The sequence below is a fragment of the Lepus europaeus genome, chromosome 6 (assembly GCF_033115175.1).
Source record: "Lepus europaeus isolate LE1 chromosome 6, mLepTim1.pri, whole genome shotgun sequence".
Classification (NCBI taxonomy): Eukaryota; Metazoa; Chordata; class Mammalia; order Lagomorpha; family Leporidae; genus Lepus; species Lepus europaeus.
Window position 1 is genome coordinate 81,214,894 of NC_084832.1, and position 26,433 is coordinate 81,241,326.

The following is a 26,433-nucleotide window of genomic DNA, read 5'->3' on the forward strand; positions in this document are numbered from 1 at the left end:
ATGGCTAGTGTTAGGTCTAGCTTTAGGGTTAGCATTAGGTTTAGGGTTAGGTTTAGGGGTAGGTTTAGGGTTAGAACTAGGCTAAGGCTAAGCTTGAGTTGGGCTAAGGCTAGATATAGGGTTAGGGTTAGAGTTAACATGAGGGCAAGGGCTAGGGCTAAGGCTAGGTCTAGGGCCAGGGATAGAGTCAGGTTTAAAGATAAAGTTAGTTTTAGGACTAGGCCTAGAGTTAAGTCTAGGGCTAGGGCTAGTGTTATTGCTAGGGCCAGGAATAGAGTTAGGGTTAGGTTGAGATTTAGGGTTAGGATTAGGGCTAGGGCTATGGTTATTGTTATATTTAGGGTCATGGCTATGGTTAGTGTTAGGGTTATGGCTACAGCTTTGCCAAGGGATGGATTTTTAGGGCTAAGGCTAGGGTTTGGTTTAGAGTTATGATTAGGATTAAGTGTTGGGCTTACGATTAGGTTCAGCATTCAGATTAGGTTTATGGTTATATGTTGCTATGGATTCGTTCTGAGAGGAGGAGCATGCTGGGGGCAAGAGGAGCAGAGTCACCACACAGACCCGAGGAGTTGGGTGAAAGCAGGCCTAAGGCAAGCAGCCTGCAGACTCATTTATTTTAGTTGCTACAGCACCTTATATAGCCAAGGTGGCCAATCCAGTCAAGGGGCGGTCTATGTCCTAACCAACCACACCCTGTTGCCAAGCAGTTTCCAAAGCCATCCAATCACAGTCTGTTGCCAGGCAGGCTCTGTTGTCATGTGGTTTCCAAAACCATCCAATCACAGCCTGTTGCCAGGCAGTTTCTGTTGCCAGTGGCCATCTTGACATGGCCTTCTCATTCCACCACAGTTATATTTGACCTAGGGCTAGGTTTTGGATTAGGCATAGATCTAGCCTTAAGGCTAGTGTAGGGCTAAGGCTAGATTTATATCTACCTTTAGACTAAGAGTTAAAGCTACAATTAGGGCTAGGGCAAGGCCTAGTGATAGTGATAGGGTTAGGGATGGGGTAAGTGTTAGGGCTAGGGTTAGGCCTGGGCTTAGGTTTATGGGTATGGCTATGGCTAGGGCTAAGGGTAAGGATAGTGCTAAGGCTAGGGATAGGTTTAGGTTTAAGGTTAGGGTTAGGGCTAGGGCTAGGGCAAGGTTAGAATTTGAGTTAGGGTCATTGTTACGGTTATGGTTATGGTTATGGTTAAGGTTATGCTTTGGTTTACATTTAGGGTTAGGACTAGTGCTAATGCTAGGGCAAGGGTTAGGTCTAAGCTTAGGGTTAGGGCTATGGCTAGGGCTAAGGGTAGCATTAATGTTAGGGCTAAGACTAGGGATAAAGTTAGGGTTTGGGTTAGGCTTAGGCTTAGGACTAGGACTTGGTCTAGCCCTAGGGATAAAATTAGGATTAAGGTTAGGAATAGGGCTCAGACTAGGGCTAGGTCTAGGGATAGGTTAAGGTTAAGGTTATGGTTAGCATTAGGGTTATTGTTTGGTTTAGGGTTAGGTCTAAGTCTAGGGCTAAGGCTAGGGCTAGTACTAGCACTAGCGCAAGGGTTATGGTTTTGGTTAGGGTAAGGTTTGGGGTTATGGTTTGGGCTGGAGTAGGTCTAAGGCTAGGGTTAGGGTTAGGGTTAGGGCTAGGCTAGGGTTAGTGTTAGAGTTAGGCTTAGGGTTAGGGTCAAATTTAAGGTTGGGGTTAGGGTCAAGGACAGGGTTAGGTTTAGGGTTAGAGTTAGGGTTTGGGTTAGAGTTAGGGCTAGTGTTTGGGCTAGGGCTAGGGTTAGGGATAGAGTTAGTGTTAGGTTAGGGTTAAGGCTAGGGCTAGGAAAGGGCTTAGGGTTAGGGTAGGTTTAGGGTTAGATTTATGTTTTGTGTTAGGATTAGGGCTCAGTCTAGGGCTAGGGCTAGCATAAGGGTCAGGGCTAGGGCTAGGGCTAGGGCTAGGGATAGAATAGCCTTTGAGTTAGGGCTAGGGTTAATATTAGGATTAGGATTAGTGTTATGGTTAGGGTTATTGTTAGGCTTAGGTCTAGGGTTAGTCTTAGGGACTGGTATAGATTTAGGATTAGGGATAGTTTAAGGTTGAGGTTAGGGCTAGGGTTATGTCTAACTATATGGTTAGGGTTATGGCCAGGGTAAGTGCTAGGTTTAGTGTTATAGCTAGTGCTAGGGCAAGAGCTAGGTCTAGGCAAGGGCTAGGAATATTATAAGGGCTAGGATAGGGTTAGGGTTCCCATTAGGGCTAGGGTTAAGGCAAGGTCTAAGGCTAGAGCTAGATCTATGGGCAGGGATAGAGTTAGGTTTAAGAATAGGGTTAGGTTTAGGGCTAGGGCTATGGTTCTGTCTAGAGTTAGTGCTTGTGTTAGAGCTATGACCAGGGATATAGTTAAGGTTAGGGTTAGGGTTATTGTTTTGGCTTGGGCTAAGTTTAGGTCTAGTGTTAGTGTTAGCACTAGGTTTAGGGCTAGGGTTATAGGTTGGTTTAGGGTTAGACTAGGTCTTAGGCTATGACTAGCTTAAGGTTAGGGCTAAGGCTAGGATTAGGGTTAGGTTTAGGGTTATCATTATGTCTAGGGCTAGGGTTTGGGTTGCGGTTATGGTTTAGATTAGCTGTTAGACTTAGGGTTAGGGTTAGGATTAGGGTTAGGCATAAGTCCAGCCTTAGTGTTATGGTAGGGCTAGTGTGAGAGTTAAAGATAGTTTTATACTAAGGCTTAAAGCTAAGACAAGGGCTAGAGCTAGGGATAGAGTTAGGGTTATGGATAGGGTTAGGTCTAGGCTTAGGGTTAGGGCAATGGCTATGGGTAAATCTAAGATTGGGCTAGGGCTGGGGCTAGGTTTAATTTTAGGGTTAGTGTAAGGGCTAGGGCTAGGGCTAGGGACAGTGTTAGGGTTAGGGTTAGGATTAGGGTTAAGGTTAGGTTTAAGTTTAGAGTTAGGGCTATGGCTAGGGCCAGGGCTAAGTCTAAGTCTAAGGCTAGAGCTAGGGCTAAACAAAGGGCTAGGGATAGGGATAGAATTAGGATTTGGGTTAGGCTTAGGGTTAGGGTTAACGTTTGGGTTAGGGTTATGGTTAGGGTTAGAGCTAGGGCTAGGGCTAGTGCTAGCATTAGGTTTAGGGTTAGTGTAAGGGTTTGGGTTAGGGTTAGGGCTAGGGCTAGGGCTAAGTCTAGGGCTGTTAGGGTTAGGGCTGGAACTAGGGTTAGGCCTAGGGATAGAGATAGGGTTACAGTTATGGTTAGGATGAGGGTTAGATTTAGGGTCTGATTTAGGGTTAGGGTTAGGGTTAAGGATAATCCAAGGGAAAGACTTAGGGATAGGATTAGGGTTATGTTTAGGGTTAGGTTCTGATTTAGGGTTAGAGATAAGGCTAGGGCTAGAGTTTGGGTTAGGGTTATGGTTAGAGCTAGGACTAGCATTAGGGATTGAGTTAGGGTTAGGGTTAGATTAGGGCTAGGGCTAAAGCTAGGGCTAGGGTTAGGTTTAGGGTAAAGTTTAGGTTTAGGGTTAGGGCTAGGGCTAAGACTAATTCTAGGATTAGGATTAGGGTTAGGATTACAGAATGGGCTAGGTTTAGGTCTATATTTAGAGTTAGGGCTATGACCAGGGCTAGGCCTAAGTATAAATCTAAAGGTAATGCTACAGCTAGCACTAGAGTTAGGGCTTGGGATAGAGTAAGTTTTAAGGTTAGGGTTAGAGTTAGTGTTTGGTTTAGGTTAGGGATAGGGTTAAGGCTAGGGGTAGTGGTAGTGCTAGGGCTACTTTTAGAGTTAGGGATAGGGGCTAGGACTAGGGCTAGAGATAGGTATAGAATTAGATTTATGCATAAGGTTAGTGTTGAGTTAGGTTTAGGATTTGGGTAAGGGTTAGGTTATAACTAGGGCTTGGCTAGGTCTAGGTCTAGGTCTAATGCTAGGGTTTATGTTAGGGTTAGGGTTATGGTAAGGGTTAGAGTTAGGGTTTGGTCTAGGCTTAGGGTTAGAGCTATTCTTAAGGCTAGTTCTAAGTCTAAGACTATGGCTATGGCTAGGTATTTTGATAGAGATAGGCATAGGGATAGAATTAGTATTAGGGTTATGGTTATTGTTATGGTTAGGGTTATGGCTAGGGTTAATTCTAGGATTAGATTTATGGCTAAGTCTAAGTTGAAGACTAGGTCTAGGTCTAGGACTAGGAAAAAAGGGTTAGGTTTAGGATTAGAGCTGGGACTAGGTCATTGGCTAGAGATAGGGATAGAGTTAGGTTTACAGTTAGGGTTAGAGTTATAGCTGGGTTAGAATTTGAAGTAGGGTTAGGTTTAGGGCTAAGGTTAGGGCTAGGGCTAAGTCATGATTACAGTTAGGATAAGGGTTCGGGTTAGGGTTAAGGCTTGGACCAATCTTATGGCTAGAGTTAGGGTTAGGGTTATGGTTAGGGTTATAGCTAGGGTAGGTCTAGGCTTAAGTTCAGGTCTATTCCCAGGGCTAGAGCTAAGTCTAAAGCTAGGGATAGGGATAGGCATAGGCATAGTCATAGAGATAGAATGAGGGTTAGGTTTGGGGTTATTGTTAGGGTTAGGGTTAGGTTTAGGTTTAGGGTTAGCGTTAGGTTTAAGTTTAGGGTTAGGGTTAGGGTTAGAGTTAGGGCTGGTGTTCCATCTAGGTTTAGGTTTAAAGCTAAGTCTAAGCCTATGACTAAGGCTAGGGCTAGGGCTAGGGATATATTTAGGGTTAGGGGTAGGGTTTGCATTAGGGCTAGGACTAGGGCTAGGGCTAGGGATAGATTTAGTGTTACAGCTAGGGTTAGGGTTAGGATTTGGGTTAGGCTTAAGTCTAGAGCTAGGATTAGGGTTAGAGTTATGGTTAGGTTAAGTGTTAAGGTTAGGGTCAGGGCTTGAGTTAGGGTTAGGGGTAGGGTTAGTGTTAGGGCTAGGGTTCGTATTAGGGCTAGGTTTGGGGTTAGGTTTAGGTCTAGGCTTAGTGTTAGGGCTATGTCTAGGACTTGGGTAGGACTAGGACTAGGGATATGGATAGGATTCGTGTTATGATTAGGTTTTGGCTTAGGGTTAGGACTAAGACTAACGCAAGGTTAGGGATTCATTAGGGTTAGGGTTAGTGTTAGCTTTTGGGTTATGGTTAGGTCTATTGCAAGGGATAGAGTTAGGGTTAGGGTTAGGGTTAGGGATAGGGCTAAGACTAGTGCTAGGATCTGGGTTAGGTTTAGGGTAAGTTTTAGTGTTAGGTTAGGCCTAGGGTTAATGCTAGTGCTAGGCTTAGGTTTAGGGTAAGAGTTAGATTTAAGACTATGGTTAGGTGTAGATTTAGGATTAGGTATATGGCTAGAGATAGGCCTAATTCTCAGTCTAAGGTTAGGGCTATAGCTAGCACTAGATTTAGTGCTAGGGATAGAATTAAGATTAAGTTTAAGATTAGGGATATATTTAGGATTATGTTTAGGAATAGGGTTAGGGCTAGGAATAGGGCTTGGGTAGGGCTAGGGATAGAATTAGGGTTAGAGTTACGGTTTGGCTAGACTAGGGCTAAGTCTAGGGATAGAGTTAGGGTTACAGTTAGGGTTACATTTAGGGCATGGTTAGGATTTGGGTTAGGGTTAGGTCCAGAGCTAGGGCTATGGCTAGTATTGATGTTACATCAGGGTTAGGGTTAGGGTTAGGGTTAGGATTAGGACTAGGTCTAAGCCAGGACTAGGTTTAGGGTTATGGTTAGGGTTAGGTTAGGGTTAGAGCTATTGTTCTGTCTAGGCTTAGGGATAGGACTATTCCTAGGGCTACGGCTATCTCTAAGGCTAAGGCTAGGGATACGGTTAGGGCTAGGGATAGGAAATAGAGTTAGGGTTAGGGCTGGGCTTAGGGTTGGGGCTATTAATAGGGCTAGGACTAAATATAAGGCTAAGGCTAAGGCTAGGGCTAGGGTTAGTGTTAGGGATAGGGATAGGGATAGGGATAGGGATAGGGATAGGGATAGGTTTTGGTTTAGTGTTAGGTTTAGGATTAGAGTTAGGGTTAGAGTTAGGGTTAGGGTTAGGGTTAGGTCTATGCTTAGAGTTAGGGCTATTGCTAGAGCTAGGGCTAAGTCTAAGTCTAAAGCTAGGGATAGAGTAGGGATAGGAATATAATTATAGTTAGGTTTAGGGTTAGTGTTAGGATTAGAATTAGGATTAGGGTTAGAGTTAAGTTTAGGACTAGGGCTAGGCTAGAACCAGGGATAGAGTTAGGATTCGGATTATTGTTAGGTTTGGGATTAGGGTTAGGGTTAGGGTTTGGGTTAGGGCTAGGTTTAGATCTAGGCTTAGGGTTCAGGCTAGTTCTAGGGCTAGGGCAAAGTCTAAGTCTAGGGCTAGGGCTAGGGATAGAAATAGAGTTAGAGTTAGGGTTATTGTTAAGGTTAGGGTTAGGATTATGGTTAGGTCTAATGTTTTATCTAGGCTTAGGTTTAGTTCTGTCTAGCTCTAAAACTAGGGCTAGGGCTTGGCCTAAGTCTAAGTCTAAGGCTAGTGCTAGGGTTAGTGAAAGGATAGAGTTAGTGTTAGGGTTAGGTTTATGGTTACAGTTAGGCCTAGGACTTGGCCTAGGGCTATGGTTAGTGATAGAGTAAGGGTTATGGTTAGCATTATGGCTAGGACTAGGGCTAGGTCTAATGATAGAGTTAGGGTTACAGCTAGGGTTAGAGTTATGGTTAGGATTTGGGTTAGGGTTGTGTCTAGGGCTAGGGCTAAGTTTAGTTTTATGCTTAGGGTTGGGGTTAGCTTTAGGGCTAGTGTTAGGTCTAGGCTTAAGTTTGGTGCTAGTGCTAGGACTAAGTCTAGGGCTAGCATTAGGGCTAGGGCTAGGGAGAGGCTTAGGTTTAGGGATAGGGTTAGAGTTTGGCTATTTTTAGGTCTAGGCTTAGGGTTAGTGCTATGGCTAGGTGTGACCGAGAGGCCTGTAAGGCAGGGTGCCTACGTGCTGGAGTAAAGGTTGCTTGTGTACTCTCCCAACAGCCTTAGATAAGTGTCTATGCATAGGCACTAATGTTTAACAAGGCCAGTTTCTGCGTCCCTGGTAAGGCATGTTTGTTCTGAAGATTCCTGCTTTTATGGGTTTGTATTGTGCTGCTCTTTCGCCATGTTTAGACTTAAGATGATGTTTAACTATGTGCTGGGACGGGGGATGGGTATATAAGCAGTGGAAGAAATGTGTTTGGCGCCTCTCCGCCTACATCTGTATTGACAACCGAGTGGCGTCTCAATAAACCGTGATCGAAGAAGGATCTTTGTGCCTTTAATTCTGTGCCTTGCTGGTCAAGGCTCGCCGCAGCTGGTGCCGAAACCCGGGAACTCGAACCAGACGCGTAACATTGCACGACTGGAGAGGTAAGGTCCAGAACTTCACACGGGAGACGGGTCGACGTCGAGGAAGGGTATGTTAGAAGAATTTCTCCTGGTTATTATCATTTTTTGCCTTCTCTCTTATTATTGTTTTAATACTCGCTGTTATAGTTCTAAAGTTGTGTGCAGCCCAGAGTAAAAGGAAACAGTGCCTTTTAGAATCATAGATATGGGTACTACCAATAGTCATGAAAGTGAAAATTTCGTGGATCCCATACAAGCATTATTAAAAGAAAGGGGATTAAAAGTTTCCACAAAAACAATAAAGACAATTTTAGAAGATATAGACAGGAAAGCCCCTTGGTTTGTTTACACTGGAGATATTAATTTAAAATGTTGGGAAAAATTAGGAAAGGATTTGGAGCAGGCTAAAGAAAAGGGGTCGCTTAGGGCAGGAACCCTTCCATTTTGGAAATTGGTACATTCCTGCTTACAAACTGGTAAAAATGTGGAAATTATCAAACAAGGGAGAAGAGCACTAGCTGACCAGCAGGATAGTTGGTCGGAACAAAGTATTACAGAGGAGAGGGAACATACCAAAAGAAAAGGCAAGGTAAAAGATGAGAGATCTCGCAAGGGAATGAAGAAATTTTTGAGCTCAGAAAAAGAAAAACCTTCAGCACCTTTGTACCCCGCCTTAAGTGAGTTTGAGGATCTTAGATTGGCAGAAGAGGAGCAGTATGAAGAAGATTTGGATGATGATTTCACTGAGACTGAGGAACAGGGCGCAGATAATAAAGTTCAGGCTGCTAGCGTGCGCCCTCCCCCTTATGTTAAGCACAGTAAAGGCAGCCATTTTATTAAAAGGGAAACGTGGGCCCAACTGGCATCAGCCTTCCCGGTATTTGAGGAACAACAGACTCAACGCCGATTTCATGAGCCTATACCATATAAACAGTTAAAAGATCTAGTGGAGGCCGCTCGCCAATTTGGTCCCAATGCCGCCTATACTTTAACTCTGTTAGGACGATTAACCACTAATGCTATGACACCTTCAGATTGGTTTGAGATTGCATGAGGCAGCCTCAGCACGGGACAATATCTCGATTACAGATCCATTGTTACCGATGCTGCACATACACAGGCTAGACAAAATGTGCGGGATGGTCAGCCGCATTGGACAGCAGATATGCTTTTAGGACAAGGACAATGGGCGGCTGATCAAACTCGCTACCCCCTTGAAGTATACAGACAGATTAATGACATATATCTCAGGGCTTGGAAGACTTTACCCAAAAGGGGTGAGGTCTCGGGGAATTTAACAAAAATTATTCAAGGGTCCAATGAGCCTTTTTCAGAGTTTGTGGGTAGAATGATGGAAGCAGCGGGAAAAATTTTTGGGGACGTGGAGAGTTCAATGCCCTTAATTCAGCAGCTTATATATGAGCAAGCTACTAAAGATTGCAAACGAGCCATAACTCCATGGAAAGGAAAAGGGCTAGAAGCCTGGTTGAAGGCATGTAGGGAAATTGGGGGACCATTAACTAATGCTGGGCTTGCTGCTGCTATTTTAACTGCAACAAAACGTAATAACAATAATGGTGCATGTTTTAAGTGTGGGAAAATTGGTCATTTTAAGAAAAATTGTAAAGAACAAAAGGAGCATAACAATCCTGTGCAACAAATACCTGGCACTTGTCCCAGATGCAAAAAGGGGAAGCATTGGGCTAATGAATGTAGGTCAGTAAAAGACATTAACGGACAACCCCTCGAGACGATAGAAAAGGAGTCAAAAAACGGATATCGGGGCCCCCGTCCCCAGGGCCCGAAAGCATATGGGGCACTACAGGAACCTTCCATGCAGCCACCCCCAAAGTCCGCAGAGCAACCGCGGGCTCCGCAGGGCTGGACCTCCGTGCCACCTCCGGCTTGGTATTAACACAGAGCATGGGAGTACAGATAATAGATACAGACATGCAGGGCCCATTAGAAAAGAATACCGCAGGATTAATCATTGGACGATCATCATCAACACTACGAGGGTTAATTGTTTTACCAGGAGTAATTGATCCTGACTATGAGGGTGTTATTAAAGTAATGTGCTACTCCCCTTTTGGAGTAATTTCCATTTCCCCTGGCGATCGCGTAGCACAACTTCTGATACTGCAATCAGGTCATGAAAAATACCCCGCCCAGTCACATGACCGCGGCGCATCTGGTTTTGGATCTACAGGAATCGATCTCGCATGTCTAAGCATGGAATTAGATGACCGACCAATGTTACAGATAGAGGTGGAGGGTAAACATTTTTCAGGCTTAGTGGATACAGGAGCAGATCGTAGCGTTATGAGTAAACAATTTTGGCCAAAGGGATGGCCTTTGCAGCATGCCTCTCAAGACTTGGTAGGATTGGGATATCGACAGGCTCCAGAAATAAGTTCTAAGGAACTCCACTGGACAGTCGATAAACAACAAGGCACCTTTCGTCCCTTTGTGGTAGATTTACCTATAAATTTATGGGGTAGGGATATACAAACCCAGATGAAACTCATATTGACTAATGAGTATTCGCAGACTAGCAAAAATATCATGGCAAGACAAGGATATATGCCCAATAAAGGGTTAGGGAAAAATCTTCAGGGTATATCAGAACCGGTGGAGTTAGTTCAAAAAACAGACCGCAAAGGCGTGGGTTTTTCCTAGGGGCCACTGAGGAAAAGCTATTACGTATTCCCTGGAATACGAATAAGGCAGTGTGGGTGCCCCAGTGGCCCCTCAGTCGTGAAAAACTCGCCGCCGCTAGAGAACTTGTGCAAGAGCAGCTGATGTTAGAACATATAGAGCCCTCAGTATCGCCCTGGAATACTCCAATTTTTGTCATAAAGAAAAAATCAGGCAAATGGAGGCTTTTGCATGATCTGCGAGCAGTCAATAGACAGATGCAATTGATGGGACCAGTACAGAGAGGACTGCCTCTTCTGTCTTCCCTTCCAAAGGGCTGGCCTATGCTAGTGGTAGACATTAAGGATTGTTTCTTTTCCATACCTTTACATTCTTTAGATCGAGAGCGATTTGCTTTTACTCTCCCTTCAGAGAATCATGAAATGCCTGACGCAAGGTATCAATGGAAAGTGTTGCCTCAAGGCATGGCTAATAGCCCTACTCTTTGCCAATTATATGTTAATCAGGCTATTGCACCAGTACGAAAACAGTTTTCACAAGTCCGTATCATTCATTATATGGACGACATTCTTATCACAGCTCATTCACAGCAATTAGTAGATAAGGCCTTCGCATTGCTCTCCTCCTGCCTTAACACATATGGTCTTTCTATTGCCCCAGAAAAAATACAACAATCTGATGTGGTGCAATTTTTAGGAGCAAAAATTACTACAACTTCCATTCGGCCACAGAAGCTCTGCATTAGCACTCAAAACCTATGCACACTGAATGATTTTCAAAAACTGCTAGGGGACATAAATTGGCTACGTGGATATTTACCGCTGACCCGAAACGACCTGTAACCTTTGTTCTCTATTCTGGAGGGCAATCCAGATATTGCCTCTCCTCGTCAACTTACTCCTAAGGGCGTTAAAGCTTTGCAACTCGTAGAAAAGGCCATTAGTAAAGCCCAACTATGTAGGTTTGATCCGTCTAAAAAATTACTACTATGCATTCTTGCTACGCCCACTACACCTACTGGAGTGGTGTGGCAAAATGCTCCTTTATGGTGGATACATGGTAATTCAGCGGGTGTAAGAACATTGCGGTATTATCCTGAATTAGTAGCTCATTATGCTCTTCTGGGTCTCAAGTTTTGCACAATGCATTTTGGTAAACATCCTGATGAGCTGATTGTGCCTTATACTCAGATGCAAATTGAGACTCTTGCCGGTACCACTAATGTTTGGCCTATTGTTCTAACTGCCTTCTCAGGTGTAATTGATAATCACTTGCCAGCGGACAAATTATTAACTTTTGTGCAGCGAAATTTAGTTTACTTTCCTAAACTTACAAAGAGCAAACCCATTCCCGCTGCGACAACTATTTATACTGATGGTTCCAAGACTGGTCGTGGAGCATATGCTACAACTGATTCGGAGCCTGTGATTCTTCATTTTCGCCCTAATGCCCCTCAAGTGGTAGAGTGCTTAGTGGTATTGACAGTATTTCGCACATTTTCAGATGAACCCATTAATATTATCTCAGATTCCCAATATGTGGTAAATGCTGTCCGTTCACTAGAAGTTGTAGCTCATATACAGTCGCATAGCACGGTAGCCCCGATATTTCGACAAATCCAGCAAGCTATCCTGGTTAGACGTATGCCCTTTTTCATTGGCCATATAAGAGCTCATTCTGGCCTCCCTGGACCTATGAGTAAAACTAATGCCAAGGTAGATATTGCAACCCGTAATAGTGTCTTTGTATCTCTGACTTCTGTTGACCTAGCAAAAAACTTTCATGCCTCTTATCATGTTCCAGCTAATACGCTGCGCTTGCGCTTTCATATCTCCAGAGAACAAGCTCGGCAAATTGTAAAGGCCTGTCCAGATTGTGCAATATTCCTCCATCCGCCACATTCTGGTGTTAATCCTAGGGGACTAAAACCTTTATCCTTATGGCAAATGGATGTTACACACATCCCAGAATTCGGTAGGCAAAAATACGTACATGTCTCAGTGGACACATATTCTGGTGTCATTCATGCCACTTCCTTGTCTGGGGAACGTGTAGCACAGGTGAAACTTCATTGTCTTGAGGCTTGGGCAGCTTGGGGAAAGCCTGCCCTCATAAAAACTGACAATGGGCCCGCTTATACTTCAAAAGGCTTCGCTACCTTTATGTCACAAATGCAAGTAGCTCATAAAACTGGCCTACCGTATAATCCTCAAGGCCAAGGCATTGTGGAGCGCGCTAATCGCTCCCTAAAAGAAACATTGCAAAAACAAAGAGGGGGAATTGCACTCCATGCAACCCCCAGAGAACGCCTCGCTATTGCATTATACACTCTCAATTTCTTACATTTTAATACAGAGAATGAATCAGCGGCTATGAGGCATACAAAAAATCCTGTACAAACTAGCCAAAAGGTCATGTGGAAAGATGTACTAGATAACAAATGGTATGGCCCGGATCCTGTGATACAGAGATCCAGGGGAGCAATTTGTGTTTTTCCGCAGGAACGATCAGACCCGATCTGGATTCCAGAAAGACTGACAAGGAGAGTGACAGATAAAAAAGAAGAGGAACGACAAGAGAACACGAGGCATGATAATGAAACGTCTGACATGGATACTGATGGGACTATGGTTGACATTTCCCATGACGATATCAAAGAATGTGACCCTGTGGGCCATTGCGAGAACATGGCCAATACCTAAGCCAGTGTTCTCTAGTGATAAGATGTTTCCTCAATTGTATACTAGAGACTGTCAGTTAAAAATACCGTGCAAAACACCACAAAATATGCAACAAATGCGATATAATGCCACTAATGTTACCCTCTATAATAGCTTGTGTTTTTCTATGAACTCGCAGAGTCCCTGTATACAGATTCTTTCATATAACCTTAGTTGGATATATGATCCCTTTAAATATCTAAATCCTGACCTCTCGATCCCAATGTTGCTCGAGGCCCTTACAAAGATTGCTCTAGGGAGCACAAATGGAACAGGAGGAGGAGGTAATAGCACCATGGCTAATGTCACTACACTCCTGATCACAGCCAACATAACAGTCCCTTTTTTAATACAGACAGAAACCAATTCCAGTGCTTCATGGAACATATCTAGACCTGTACCAAAGTGCATCACTCGGGAATTCAGCTATCCCCCGCGATTTGGTGATTGCACAGAAAGTGTAGAAACCCAAGAACCGTATAAATTTTCTCCTAAATTCAAATTATATCAGAAACCCAAAGCGGGCAATCCTTTAGCCTCCTGGGTATTGTGGAATAGACGTGGAGCTAGTATGGATTTGTCCCCTTTGGCAAGGCTTGATTCTATTAATATAAGCCTCTATAATGCTAGTGGCAGTTATAACATAACTAGTCATGTACTCAGTAACTTTACATCGCATTCTTTGCATAATATGAGCCTCCTGTCTAGTCATGTTTGTGTCGATCCTCCCTTTATTTTTCTTTTGACAGATAAACAAGATAATGGGACGATAATAGAATGTGCAGGAAATGATACATGCTATTTAACCCAGTGTTGGAATGGAACTCAGAAAACTATGGTAGTAATGCGTGTACCTACCTATGTTCCTATACAGTAGTGACTGACCCAGAGGAATTTCCTCTAGCAGTCTTGTTTCGACAGCCATGGGACTTTGGGATTATAGCCATTGTAACGGCAATTGTCGCCTCTGCCGCAGCGGCTGTTACGGCGGGAGTGGCCATGGCTTCCACTGTCCAAACTGTGCAGACTATTAATGACGTCGTAAAAAGATCATCAGACGCTCTATTTGTCCAGGAACGCATAAATGATCATCTGGCTTCGGGGGTGCTACTATTAAATAAACGCATGGACTTGCTGCAAGCAGCTATGGAAGATCTTTTTGAAGTCACCAGCCTAGGTTGCGTTCAGAGACTGCACCATATGTGTGTTACGCCATATCCAGCCTCTCTAAATGAGTCAAGAAAACTTGGGTCTTATCTATCAGGGAACTGGTCTATGGAATTTGGGGAACTTCAGCAAAATCTTACTATCATGATTTTGCAGCTGAATGAAACTAGAGCATCTGTTGTCACTCTGAAAGGGTTTTCTGATTATATATTACAGGGGTTACAATGGTTCAAAGAATGGGTGGGGGTTGGATTGTTCGGAGCTGTATTACTATTAGGGCTATTGTGTACTCTTTTTGTTCTTTTCCGATTAGTACGGAGCCGCAAGCGCGAAAAAATTGCTCTCCTGCAAGCAATGGCCGCAATTGAGGCAGGCAGTTCCCCCGCGGTTTGGCTCAGCATGTTTAAAGAAGCTTAAAAGAATGTCCTTGCACTCAGGGGCCATAGTGCCATTGCACCTGATAGGAATTCTTTTCATCTGGGATATTGCCTTAGCACTCTGAGAGCTTTTGCTCATTGCACCGGAATAGGAGTATCCCTGAGCACAGGCGCCCCTTGATCGGCCAGCACATCATGAGGTGAAGGCCTGATCGGGGATAAGACCTCATTTGCTGTAAAAAACAAAAAAGGGGGAACTGTGACCGAGAGGCCTGTAAGGCAGGGTGCCTACGTGCTGGAGTAAAGGTTGCTTGTGTACTCTCCCAACAGCCTTAGATAAGTGTCTATGCATAGGCACTAATGTTTAACAAGGCCAGTTTCTGCGTCCCTGGTAAGGCATGTTTGTTCTGAAGATTCCTGCTTTTATGGGTTTGTATTGTGCTGCTCTTTCGCCATGTTTAGACTTAAGATGATGTTTAACTATGTGCTGGGACGGGGGATGGGTATATAAGCAGTGGAAGAAATGTGTTTGGCGCCTCTCCGCCTACATCTGTATTGACAACCGAGTGGCGTCTCAATAAACCGTGATCGAAGAAGGATCTTCGTGCCTTTAATTCTGTGCCTTGCTGGTCAAGGCTCGCCACAGCTAGGACTAGAGCCAGGGCAAGGGATAGAATACAATTAGTGTTAGGCTTATGGTTATGGTTAGGGTTAGGGTTACGGCTAGGACTAGGGCTAGGCTAGGCTAAGGATAGAGTTATGGTTAGGTATATTGTTAGGGTTACATTTAGAGATAAGGTAAGGTTTAGGGTTAGGTTTTGGGTTAGGGTTATGGTTAAAGCTATTTCTAGGGCTATGGCTATGGCTAGGGATAGTGTTAGGGTTAGGGCTAGGTATAGGGTTAGGGTTAAGGTTAGATATAGAGCTAACACTAAGTTAAGGTCTAGGGTTATGGTTAGGGTAAGGTTTTGGGTTAGGGTTAGTGCTAGGTCTAAGGCTAGTGCTAGGGTTAGGGTTAGGTTTAGGGTTAGAGTTAAGGTTAGATTTAGGGCTAGGGTTAAGTCTACATTTAGAGTTAGAGCATTGGCCATGGCTAAGCCTAATCTAAGTCTAAGGCTAGGGCTAGAGCTAGGGCTAAAGCTAGGGCTATGGTTAGGGATAGAATTATGTTTAGGGTTAGGGTTATGTTTAGGGTTAGGGTTAGGGCTAGGACTAAGGCTAGGGTTAGTGCTACATGTAAAGTTAGATTAGGGTTAGGTTAAAGCTAGGAATAGGACCAGGTCAAGGGATAGAGTTGGTGTTAAGGTTAGCGTTAGTGTTAGGGATAGTGTTAGGGTTAGGGTTAGGGCTAGGTCTAGGGCTAAGGCTGGGCTAGGGCTAGAGTTAAGGTTAGGGTTAAGGTTAGGGATGAGAATAGGGCTAGGTCTAAGGATAGAGTTAGGGTTATGGTTATGATTGTGGTGATGTTTAGGGTTAGATTCTGAGTTAGGGTTACAATTGGGGATAGTGCAAGGGAAAGGGCTCAGGCTAGCATTAGGGTTATGGTTATGGTTAGGTTAGGGCTAGGGCTAAGGCCTGGGCTACGGTTAAGGTGAGGGCTAGGACTAGGGCTAGGTCTAGGTCTAGGGCTAGGGATAGAGTTAGGTTTAAGGATAGGGTTAGGTTTAGGGCTAGGGCTAGGGTTAGGTTTAGGGCTAGGCTGGTGTTAGGGCTAGGGATAGAGTTAGTGTTAAGTGTACTGCTAGCTCTAGGTTTAGGTCTAGTGTTAAGTTAGGTTAGGCTTAGGGCTAGAGTTAGGGACAAGTTTAGGTTTAGAACTAAGGCTAGGACTAGGGCTAGGGCTGGGCTAGGGCTAGTGCTAAGGCTAGGGTGAGGGTTAGGGTTAGGGTTAGGGAGAGTTCATGGGAAAGGACTAAGGCTAGGAATCAGGTTATGGTTATGGTTAGTGTTAGGGTTGGGTTAGGGCTTGGGCTAGGGCTAGGTTTAGGTCTAGGGTTACTATTAGGGTTAGCATTGGGTTTAGGTCTAGGGTTAGGGATACTTTTAGCATTAGAACTAGTTTGAGGGTTAGGGCTAGGCCTAGGCTAGGGTTAGGGCTAAGGCTAGGGTTAGGGTTATGGTTACCATTAGCACTAGGGCTAGGGCTAGGGAAAGGGCTATGGCTAGAGTTAAGGTTAGGATTAGGTGTTAGGTTTAGGCTTAGGGTTAGGTTAAGGGTTAGGATTAGGGTTAGGGTTGAGGTTAGAGCTAAGACTAGGGCTAGGGTTTGGGTTAGGCATTGGTCTAGCTTTAGGGCCTGGGTAGGGCAAGGGCTAGTGTTACAGCTAGTTTTAGAATAAAGATTAAAGCTAAGACTAGGGCTAGAGCTAGATCTAGTGTTAGAGTTAGGGTTAGATTTAAAGTTAGGGTTAGGGTTAAGGCTAGCATTAGGTCTAGGCTTAAGGCTAAGGCTATGGCTAGGGCTAGAGCTAAGATTAAGGCTAGGGTTAGGGCTAGTGTTAGGTTTAGGTTCAGGGTTAGGAATAGGGCTAAGGTTAGGTATAGGGCTAGGGATATAGATAAAGTTTAGGGTAGTGTTAGGGTTAGGGTTAAGGATAGTGTTAGAGCAAGGTCTAGGGATAGGATTAGGGTTAAGGCTATGGCTAGGTCTAGGGCTAGGGATGGAGATAGAGTTAGGTTTAGGGTAGTGTTAGGGTTAAGTTAGGGCTAGTGCTAGAGCAAGGTCTAGGGATAGGATTAGGGTTAGGGCTATCGCTAGGTCTAGGGCTAGGGGTAGAGATAGATGTAGGTTTAGGGTTAAGGTTAGTGTTCAGGTTAGAGTTAGGATTAGGGCTAGTGCTAGGTCAAGGTCTAGGGCTAGGGTCAGATTACAGTTAGGATAAGGGTTAGAGTTAGGGCTATGGCTAAGTCTAAGTTTCATGTTAAGGTTAGGGTTAGGATAAGTGTTAGGGTTAGTGTTAGGGCTTTGGCTAAGGCTAGGGCTAGGGTTTTGGTTAGGGTTAGGGTTGGTGTTAGGGCTAGGGTTAGGTCTAGGATTAGTTTTAGGCCATGGCAATGGCTTGGACTTGTCTAAGTCTAAGGATAGGGCTAGGGCTAGGGCTAGGGCTAGGGCCAGGGATTGGAATACAGTATGGATAGAGTTAGATGTAACATTGGGATTTAGTTAGTGTTAAGAGTTAGGATTAGGGCAAGGGCTAGAGCTAGGGATAGAGTTAAAGTTAGGGTTAGGGAGTGCATTAAGATTTTGGTTAGGGTTAGCATATTGCTAGGATTAAGGTTAGAGTTCAGGATAGTTAGGGTTAGGATTAGGGTTAGGGTTAGGATTTGGTTAGGGTTGGGGTTAGGGTTAGGCTAGGGCTAAGGGTTGGTTTAGGGTTAGGGTAAGCTTTAGAGTTATGGCTAGGGTTAGGTTTACATTTAGGTTTAGGGCTATGGCTATGACTAGGCCTAAGTCTAAGTCTAAAGTATGGCTATGTATAGCAGTAGGTTTTGGGCAAAAATTAGAGCTATGTTTGGGGTTAGCATTAAGGCTAGGAATATGTCTAGGGATAGGGATAGGGATAGAGTTAAGATTAAGGTTAGTGTTAGGGTTAGGATTAGGGTTAGGTTTTGGGATATGTTTAGTACTAGGGTTATGGCTAGGCCTAGGCTTGGGTTAGGGTTATGGCTAGGGTAATGTTAGGGATAAGGTTAAAGCTAGGGCTAAGCCTAGGGCTAGGATTAGGTTTAGTGCTAGGGATAGGTGTAGGCTTAGGGTTAGGGCTATTGTTAGGGCTAGCATTGGGCTAGGAATGAATTTAGTGTTAGGGTTAGAGTTAGAATTATGGTTAGGTTTAGATTTTGGGTTAGGGTTATGGCCAGATCTGGGGCAATGTCTTGGGTTTGGGCCAGACCTAAGGCTAAGAATAGGGATATGGATAGAGATCAAGTTAGGGTTAGGGTTAGGGTGAGGGTTAGTGTTAATGTTATGTTTAGGGTTAGGATTAGGGTTAGGTATAGAGCTAGGGCTAGGGACAGGGTTAGAGTTAGGGTTAAGAAAAGGTGTAGGGTTAAGTCTAGGGCTAGGATTAGGGCTAGATTTAGGGTTGGGTTAGGGCTAAGTCTAGGGTTATTGCTAGGTTTAGTAATAGAGCTAGGGCTATGGCTAGGGCATGGGCTAAGGCTAGGGCTAGTACTCGGGCTAGGTTTAGGGTTAGGGTTAGCATTAATGCTATGACTAAATCTAGGTCTCAGGCTAGGGCTACATCTAGGGCCAGGGATAGAGTTAAGTTTAAATATAGGGTTAGACTTAGGGCTAGGGCTAGGGCTAGTGGTAGGTCTAGGGCTAGGGCTAGTGTTAATGGTAGGCCAGGGATACAGTTATCATTAGAGTTAGGTTTAGGGTTAAGGCTAGGGTTAGGGTTAGTTCTAGTGTTAGGGTTGTTAGCTTTAGGCTAGGGTTTGGGGTAGTTTTATGATTAGACCTAGGGTTATGGCTAAGGCTAGATTTAGGGTTAGGTTTAGGATTGCCATTGGGGCTAGGGCTAGGGCTGGGGCTGGGGCTGGGTCTAGGCCTAGGGTTAGGGTTTGTGTTAGGGATATAATTTGTATTAGGTGTTGGGTTTAGGGTTAGAATTAGGGTGAGAGTAATGGTTAGAGCTCAGGCTAGGGCTAAGGTTAGGGATAGGCATAGGTCTAATCTTAGGGCTAGGTTAGGGCTTGGGCTTTGGGTAAAGTGTAGGTCCAGCCTCAGAGCTAAGTTAGGGCTAGTGCTAGAGTTATAGCTACTTTTAGACTAAGTGTTAAAGCTAAGAATAGGGCTAGAGCTATGTCTAGTGATAGAGTTAAGGTTAAGGATAGGGATAGGGATAGGATTAGGGTTAGTGCTAGTGTTAGGTTTATGACTAGGTCTAGGGCTAAGGCTAAGGCTAGTGCTAGTGCTAGGGCTAAGGCCAGGTTTAGGTTTAGGGTTGTGGTTTGTGTTAGGGCAAGGTCTAGGGCTAGGGCTAGGGCTAGGGCTAGGAATAGAGTTAGAGTAAGGGTTGAGATTATGGTTAGGATTAGGGTTAGGGCTAGGGCTAGGAAAAGGGATAGAGTTGTGTTTAGGGTTAGGGCTAGGACTAGGGCTAGGGCTAGGGAGAGGGATAGAGTTAGGGTTAGGGTTAGGATTAGGGTTAGGGTTAGGGCTAGGGCTAGTTCTCAGGCTAGGTATAGGGTTAGTGTAAGGGTTACAGTTAATTTTATGGCTACAATTTAGGCTATGGTTAGGGTAGGGTTATGGTTAGAGTTTGGCTTAGGGTTAGGGCTAGTGTTAGGTCTAAGCTTAGGGTTAGGCTATCGCTAGGGCTAGGGCTAAGTCTAAGTCTATAGCTAGCTCTAGAATTAGGGTTAAGGCTAGGGGTAGGGATAGAGTTAGGTTCAGAGCATGGTTAGGTCTAGGTCTAGTACTAGGGCTATGGATAGTGTTATTGTTACAGTTAGGGTTATGGTTAGGGTTAGGGTTTTGGTTAGTGTTAAGACTAGTCCTAGGGCTAAGGCTAGGACTAGGGTGAGCTTTACATTTAATGTAAGGGTTAGGGTTAAGGTTAAGGTTAGGGCTAGGGCTAAGCATAGGGTTGGGTTAGGGTTCATGTTAAGGTTAGTGTTAAGTCTAGGCTTCATGTTAGGGCTATTATTTGGGCTGGGGCTAAGTCTAAGTTTAAGGCTAGGACTAGGGCTAGGGTTAGGGCTCAGGATAGGGATACAGTTATGATTGGAGTTAGGGTTAGTGTTAGGGTTAGGGCTAGGACTAAGACTAGACTAGGGTTAAAGATAGAGTTAGGGATAGTGTTAAGGTTAGGGTTAGAGCTAGGGCTAGTCTTTGGGTTAGGTGTAGGTTTATCCTTAGGCTAAGGTAGGGCTAGAGCTAGAGTTATAGCTAGTTTTAGATGAAGCATTAAAGCTTAGATTAGGGCTATATCTAGGGCTAGTGATAGAGTTAGGGTTAGTGTTAGGATTAGGGTTAGGGTTCAGGATAGGGTTAAGTCAAGACTTAGGGTTAGGGTTAAAGTTATGGCTAGGGCTAGGGCTAAGTCCTAGGCTATAGAAAGTGCTAGGGCTAGAGCTATTTTTTGGTTTAGGATTGCTGTTTGTGCTAGGGCTAGATCTAGGGCTAGGGATAGGGATAGAGTTAAGGTTAAGGTTAGGGCTAGGACTAGGGCTATGCTAGGGCTAAAGATCGAGTTAGGGTTTGCATTAGGGTTAGGATTAGAGCTAGGGCTAGGCTTAGGTTAGGTGTAGGTCTATCCTTAAGATGAAGTAGGACTAGGGCTAGAGTTATAGCTAGTTCTAAGTGAAATGTTAAAGCTTAGACTAGGACTATATCTAGGGCTAGTGATGGAGTTAGGGTTAGTGTTAGAATTAGGGTTAGTGTTAGACTAGGGTTAGGTCTAGACTTAGGGTTAGTCTAAATCTAAGGCTAGGGCTAGGACTAGGGTTAGGGCTAGGGCCAGGGATAGAGTTAGGGTTTGGTCAGCATTAGAGCTGGGACTAAGGCTACAGAAAGGGATAGACAGTGTTATGATTTGTTCTAGGCTATTTGTTAGGGCTATGGTTAGGGCTAGGATTAAGTCTAATGCTAATGCTAGGGCTAGGTCTACTGCTTGAGATAGGGATAGAGTTAGGGTTAGAGTTAGGGTAGGCTTTATGTTAGGGTTAAGGCTAGGACTAGGGCTAAGCTAGGGCTAGGGATAGAGTTAGGTTTATGGTTTGGTTAGGGTTAAACTTAGGCTTTTGTTTAGGGTTAGAGTTTCAGTTAACTTTAAGGCTATTGCTAAGGTTAGGGCTAAGGATAAAGATAGAGTTAGGGTTAGGGTTAGGTATAGGGCTATAATAAGGTTTAGGGTTAGGGTTAGGGCTAGGGCTAAGTCTAATGCTAAGTTTAGGGTTAGGGTTGGGATAGGGTTAGGGCTAAGGTCATGGCTAGTTTTAGAGTAAGGACTATGGCTAGGGTTAGGCTTAAGTTTATGTTTGATGCTAGGGCTAGGGCTAGCACCTGGGTTAGGGCAAGGGATAGAGTTAGGTTTAGCATTAGAGTTACAGTTAGGGTTAGGGTTGGGTTAGGGCTAGGGCTAGGGCTAGGGCTAGGATTAGGATTATGGTTAGGGTTAAATTTAGGGTTAGAATTAGGACTATGACTGGGGCTAGGGCTAAGGTTAGGTCTAGGGCTGGAGTTAAGTCTAGGGTTAATATTAGGGTTTGAGTTAGTGTCATGCTAGGGTTTTGGCTAGGGTTCAGTTTTGGTTATGGTCAGGTTCATTGTTAGGGTTACTGTTATGGTTATGGTGAGGGTTAGGGTTAGGTCTAGGTTTAGGGTTAGGTTTAGGGCTAGGTCTAGGGCTAGGGTTTGGGGTAGGGATAGGGTTTGGGGTTAGGGTCAGTTTCAGGATTAGTGTTAGTGTTATGGTTAGGGTTAGGGCTAGGGCTGGGGTTAGGTCTTGGGCTAGGGATAGTTTATGGCTAGGGTTAGTGTTAGGGTTAGGGTTAGGACTAAGGCTAGGGGTATGGTTATGGTTAGGGTTAGGTTTAGGGTTAGGGTTAGATTTTTTTAAACTTTATTTAATGAATATCAATTTCCAAAGTACAGCTTATGGACTACAATGGCTTCCCCCGCCCCACAACTTCCCTCCCATCCACAACCCTCCCATCTCCTGCTCCCTCTCCCATTCCATTCACATCAAGATTCATTTTCAATTATCTTTATATACAGGAGATAAATTTAGCATATGTTAAGTAAAGATTTCAACAGTTTGCACCCACACAGATACACAAAGTGTAAAATACTGTTTGAGTACTAGTTATAGCATTAAATCACAATTTACAACACATTAAGGGCAGAGATCCTACATGAGGAGTAAGTGCACAGTGACTCCTGTTGTTGACTTAACAAATTGACACTCTTGTTTATGGCATCAGTAATCATAGGGTTAGATTTAAGGTTAGGTTTAGGGTTAGAGCTAATGTTAGGGTTAGGGTTTGGGTTAGTCTAATGGTTAGGGATGTGATTAGGTTTGGTACTAGCGCTAGTGTTATTAGGGCTAGGGCTAGGGTTAGGGTTAGGGTTATGGTTATGGTTAGGGTTAGGATTAGGGCTAGAACTGGTTCTAGGACTTAGGCTAGCTCAGTGTTAGGGCTAGGTTTATGATTAGGGTTAGGGCCATGGTTAGGGAAAGGTTTAAGGTTTTTTAGGACTAGGGCTACAGTGTGTTAGGGCTTGGGCTAGGGTTAGTGTTAAGTTTAGGGTTAGGATTAGGGCTAGGGCTAGGGCTAGGGCTGGGGCTAGTGCTACTCTTTGTGCTGGGGCTGTTGCTAGGTTTAGGGTTAGTGTTAGGGTTTTGTTAGTGATAATTTTGAGTTAGGGTTGTGGTTCATGTTGGGGTTAGATTTGGGGTTTGGTCAGAATTAGTGTTAGAGTTAGTGCTAGGGTTAATGTTAGGCTTAGTGGTTAGTACCAGAGGGTTAGTCTTAGGCCTAGTGTTAGGGTTAGGTTTAGGGTTAGAGTTATGTTTAGTGTTGGAGTTAGCATTATTGCTAGGGTTAGGGTTAGGGAGATTCTTGGGCTATGGCTGGGGTTAGGATTAGTGTTCAGTTGTTTAAGGTTAGGTGTTAGTGTCAGGGATAGTGTTAAGGCTAGGATTAGGTTTAGGGTGAAGGCTGGGTCTATGGCTAGCTGTAGGGCTAGTTCTAGGGCTAGGGTAGGGTTAGGTTTAGGTTTAGTGTTAGGCATAGGTTTAGGGTTAGGTTTAGGGCTTGGGCTGGGTTTAGGGAGAAGGCTAGGGTTAGGTTTAGAGTTAGGGTTAGAGTTTGAGTTAGGTCTTAAGCTGGAGCTAAGGCTTGGACTAGGGCTAGGATTAGGGATAGGGTTCAGTTTAGGGCTTGGGCTGGGTTTAGGGAGAAGGCTAGGGTTAGGTTTAGAGTTAGGGTTAGAGTTTGAGTTAGGTCTGCGGCTGGGGCTAAGGCTTGGACTAGGACTAGGATTAGGGCTAGGGTTCGGTTTAGGGTTAGGGCTCAGGTTAGATTTGGGTTAGGTTTAGAGTTAGAGCTAAGGCAAGAGTTAGGATTAGGGTTATAGTTAAGTTTAGGGTTAGGTGTTAGTGTCATGATGAGATTTAAAGTTAGGGTTATGGTTATGGTTAGGGTATGTTTAGGGTTAGGGTTAGGTTTAGGGCTAGGCCTAAGACTAGGGCTAGGACTATGGTTAGGGTCCAGATTAGTTAGGCATTAGGGCTAGGGTTAGGGATAGAGTTAGGATTAGTGTTACGGTTATGGTTATGGTTAGGTTTTATGGTCAGGGTTAGAGTTAAAATAGGGTTAGTTTTGGGTTAAGATTAGGGTTAGGGTTAGGGCTATGCTTAGGGTTAGAATTAAGGTTAGGGTTAAGCTTAGTGTTACGGTTAGGATTTTAGTTAGTGCTGGGGCTTGGCCTAGGACTTGTCCTAGTACTTGGTTTAGGGATAGGGTTAGGGCTAGAGTTAGGTTTAGGACTTGGGGTTAAGCCTAGGGCTAGGGAAAGGCTACAGTTATGGTTAGGATTAGCTTTAGGCATTAGGGCTAGCGTTAGTGTTATGTTTAGGGTTAGGTGTTCGTGTCAGTGTTAGGTTTAAAGTTAGGGTTATGGTTATGGTTAGAGATTGGGTTAGTGTTAGGGTTAGGTTTAGGGTTAGGTTTAGTGCTAGGGCTATAAATAGGGTTAGGTTTAGGATTAGGCTTAGGGTTATGGTTATGGTTAGTTGTTCATGTCAGGATTAGACTTAAAGTTAGGGTTAGGTTTAGGGTTAGGGTTTTGGTAAGATTTAGGCAAGGGCTAGGTTAAGTGCTAGGGCTAAGGTTAGGGTTAGCATTAGGTCAGGGTTAGTGTTAGGATTATTTACAGGTTTAGGGCTAGGTCTAAGGCTAGAGCTAGTGCTAATGCTAGTGCTATGGTTGGGGTTAGGGTTAGGGTTAGGGCTAGTGATAGGGATAGGGTTAGTGGAAGGACTATAGCCAGTGCTAGGGCTAGGGCTAGGGCTAGGGTCAGGGTTATGGTTTTTATTAGAGTTAGGGTTTAGTCTTGGTTACTGTTTAAGGGTTAGTGTTAGGGTTAGGGATGGGGTTAGGGATTGGGTTAGGTTTAGGGATTGGGTTAGGGTTAGGGATAGGTTGGGTTAGGGTTAGGGTTAGGGCTAGTATTAGGGTTAGGGTTAAGGTTAGGGTTAGGGCTAAGGCTATGGCTAGGCCTAGGGTTAGGGCTATGGCTAGGATTGGGGTTAGAGTTAAGGTTAGGGTTAGGGTTAGTGCTAAGCTTAAGGTTAGTGTTAAGGCTAAGACTGAGGCTAGGTCTAGATTTTGTCAAGGGTTAGGGCTAGGGTTAATGTTAGGGTTAGTTCTAGGGCTAGGATTAGGTTTAGAGCTAGGCTACAGCTAGGGCTAGGATTAGTGTTAGAGGTTAGGTTTAGGTTTAGGGTTATGGTTAGGGTTAGAGTTTGGTTTAGGGTTAGGGTCAGGACTAGGGCTAGGTTTAGTGTTAGGTCAGATTGCTCTAGTTAAGTTTAGGGTTATGGTTAGGGTTATGGTTAGGGCTAGCACTAGAGCTAGGGTCAGGGTGAGGGCTTGGGTTATGTTTAGATTTAGTGTTAGGGCTAGGATTAGGGTTAGGGTTATATTGGGGCTGGGGCTGGGGCTGGGGCTGGGGCTAGGGCTAGAGCTTAAATTAAAGCTAGGGTTAGGTTTGCAGTTATGGTTAGTTCTAGCATTAGTGTTAACTTTATGGCTAGATATATGGCTAGGACTAGGACTAGGGCTAGGGCTAGGGTTAGGTTAGTGTTAGTGTTAGGGCTAGGGCTAGTGGTAGTGGTAGGGCTAGGTGTATGGTTAGACCAAGTTCTTCTTTACACTTTATGTTCTGTGTGGGTGCAAACTGTTGAAATCTTTACTTAATATATACTAAATTTATCTACTGCATATAAAGATAATTGAAAATGAATCTTGATGTGAATGGAATGGGAGAGGGAATAGGAAAGGGAAGGGTTGTGGGTGGAAGGGACGTTATTGGGGGAAAATCCATTGTAATCCATAAACTGTACTTTGGAAATTTATATTTACTAAATAAAAGTTAAAAAAAGAGTTAGGACTAAGTCTATGGCTAGGGCTATATTTAGGTTTAGGTTTAGGGTAAGGGTTTAGGCTAGGGCTAGAAATAGTGTTATAGTTAGGCTAAGTGCTAGTTTTAGTGTTAGGGTCAGGGTTAGGGCTATGATAAAGTTTAGGATTAGGGCATAGGTTAGGTTTAGAGTTTGGGCTGGGGTAGGGTTAATGTTAGGGCTAGGGTTAGTGTTTGGGTTGGATCTAGGGGTAGGGTTATGGTTAGTATTAGGGCTATGGCTAGGGTTAGGGTTAGGGTTGGACTTAGGATTAGGCTTAGGTTTAAGTCTAGAGCTAGTGTTTGGGTTAGGACTAAAGCTACGTCCTTGCCTATGCTTATGGCTAGGTTTAGGGTTCGGGTTTGAGCTAGGGCTAGGTTAGGGTTAAGGCTAGGGCTAGAGCTAGGATGAGTGTTAGGGTTAGGGTTAGGTTTAGATTTAGGGTTAGTGTTACGGTTAGGGCTAGGTCTAGTGCTATTTTTAGATGTAGGCTTAAGGTAAATCCTAGCGTTAGGGTTAGGGTTAGGGCTAGGGTTAGGTTAGGATTAGGAATAGGTTAGAGTTAGGGTTAGAGCTATGTCTAGATCTTAGGTTATGGTTAGGGTCAGTGCTAGGGTTAGGGTTAAAGTTTGGGCTAGGGTAGGGTTTGATCTAGGGCTAGGGTTAGGGTAGGGCTGGGGCTATGTCTAGGGTTAGTGTTAGGGCTATGGTTAGGTTTAGGGTTAGGGTAAATGCTAGGTTAAGGTAAGGTAGGGCCACGGTTAAGATTAGGTTTATGATTAAGGCAAGGTTTAGGATTAAGGCTAGGGTTAGGTTTAGGGATTGGTTTAGGGTTAACGATAGGGTTAGGGTTAGGGCTAGAGTTAGTGTTAGGGTTTGGGCTAGGTCTAGGGTTAGGGCAAGAATAAGGTTAGGGTTTGGTTAAAGTTTGGGCTAGGGTTAGGGTTAAGGTTAGGGTAGGGTTAAGTTTAGGGCTAGGGTTAGTTTTAAGATTAGGGTTAGGGCTAGGATTAGGTTTAGGTCTAGGATTAGGTTTAATATTAGGGCTAGG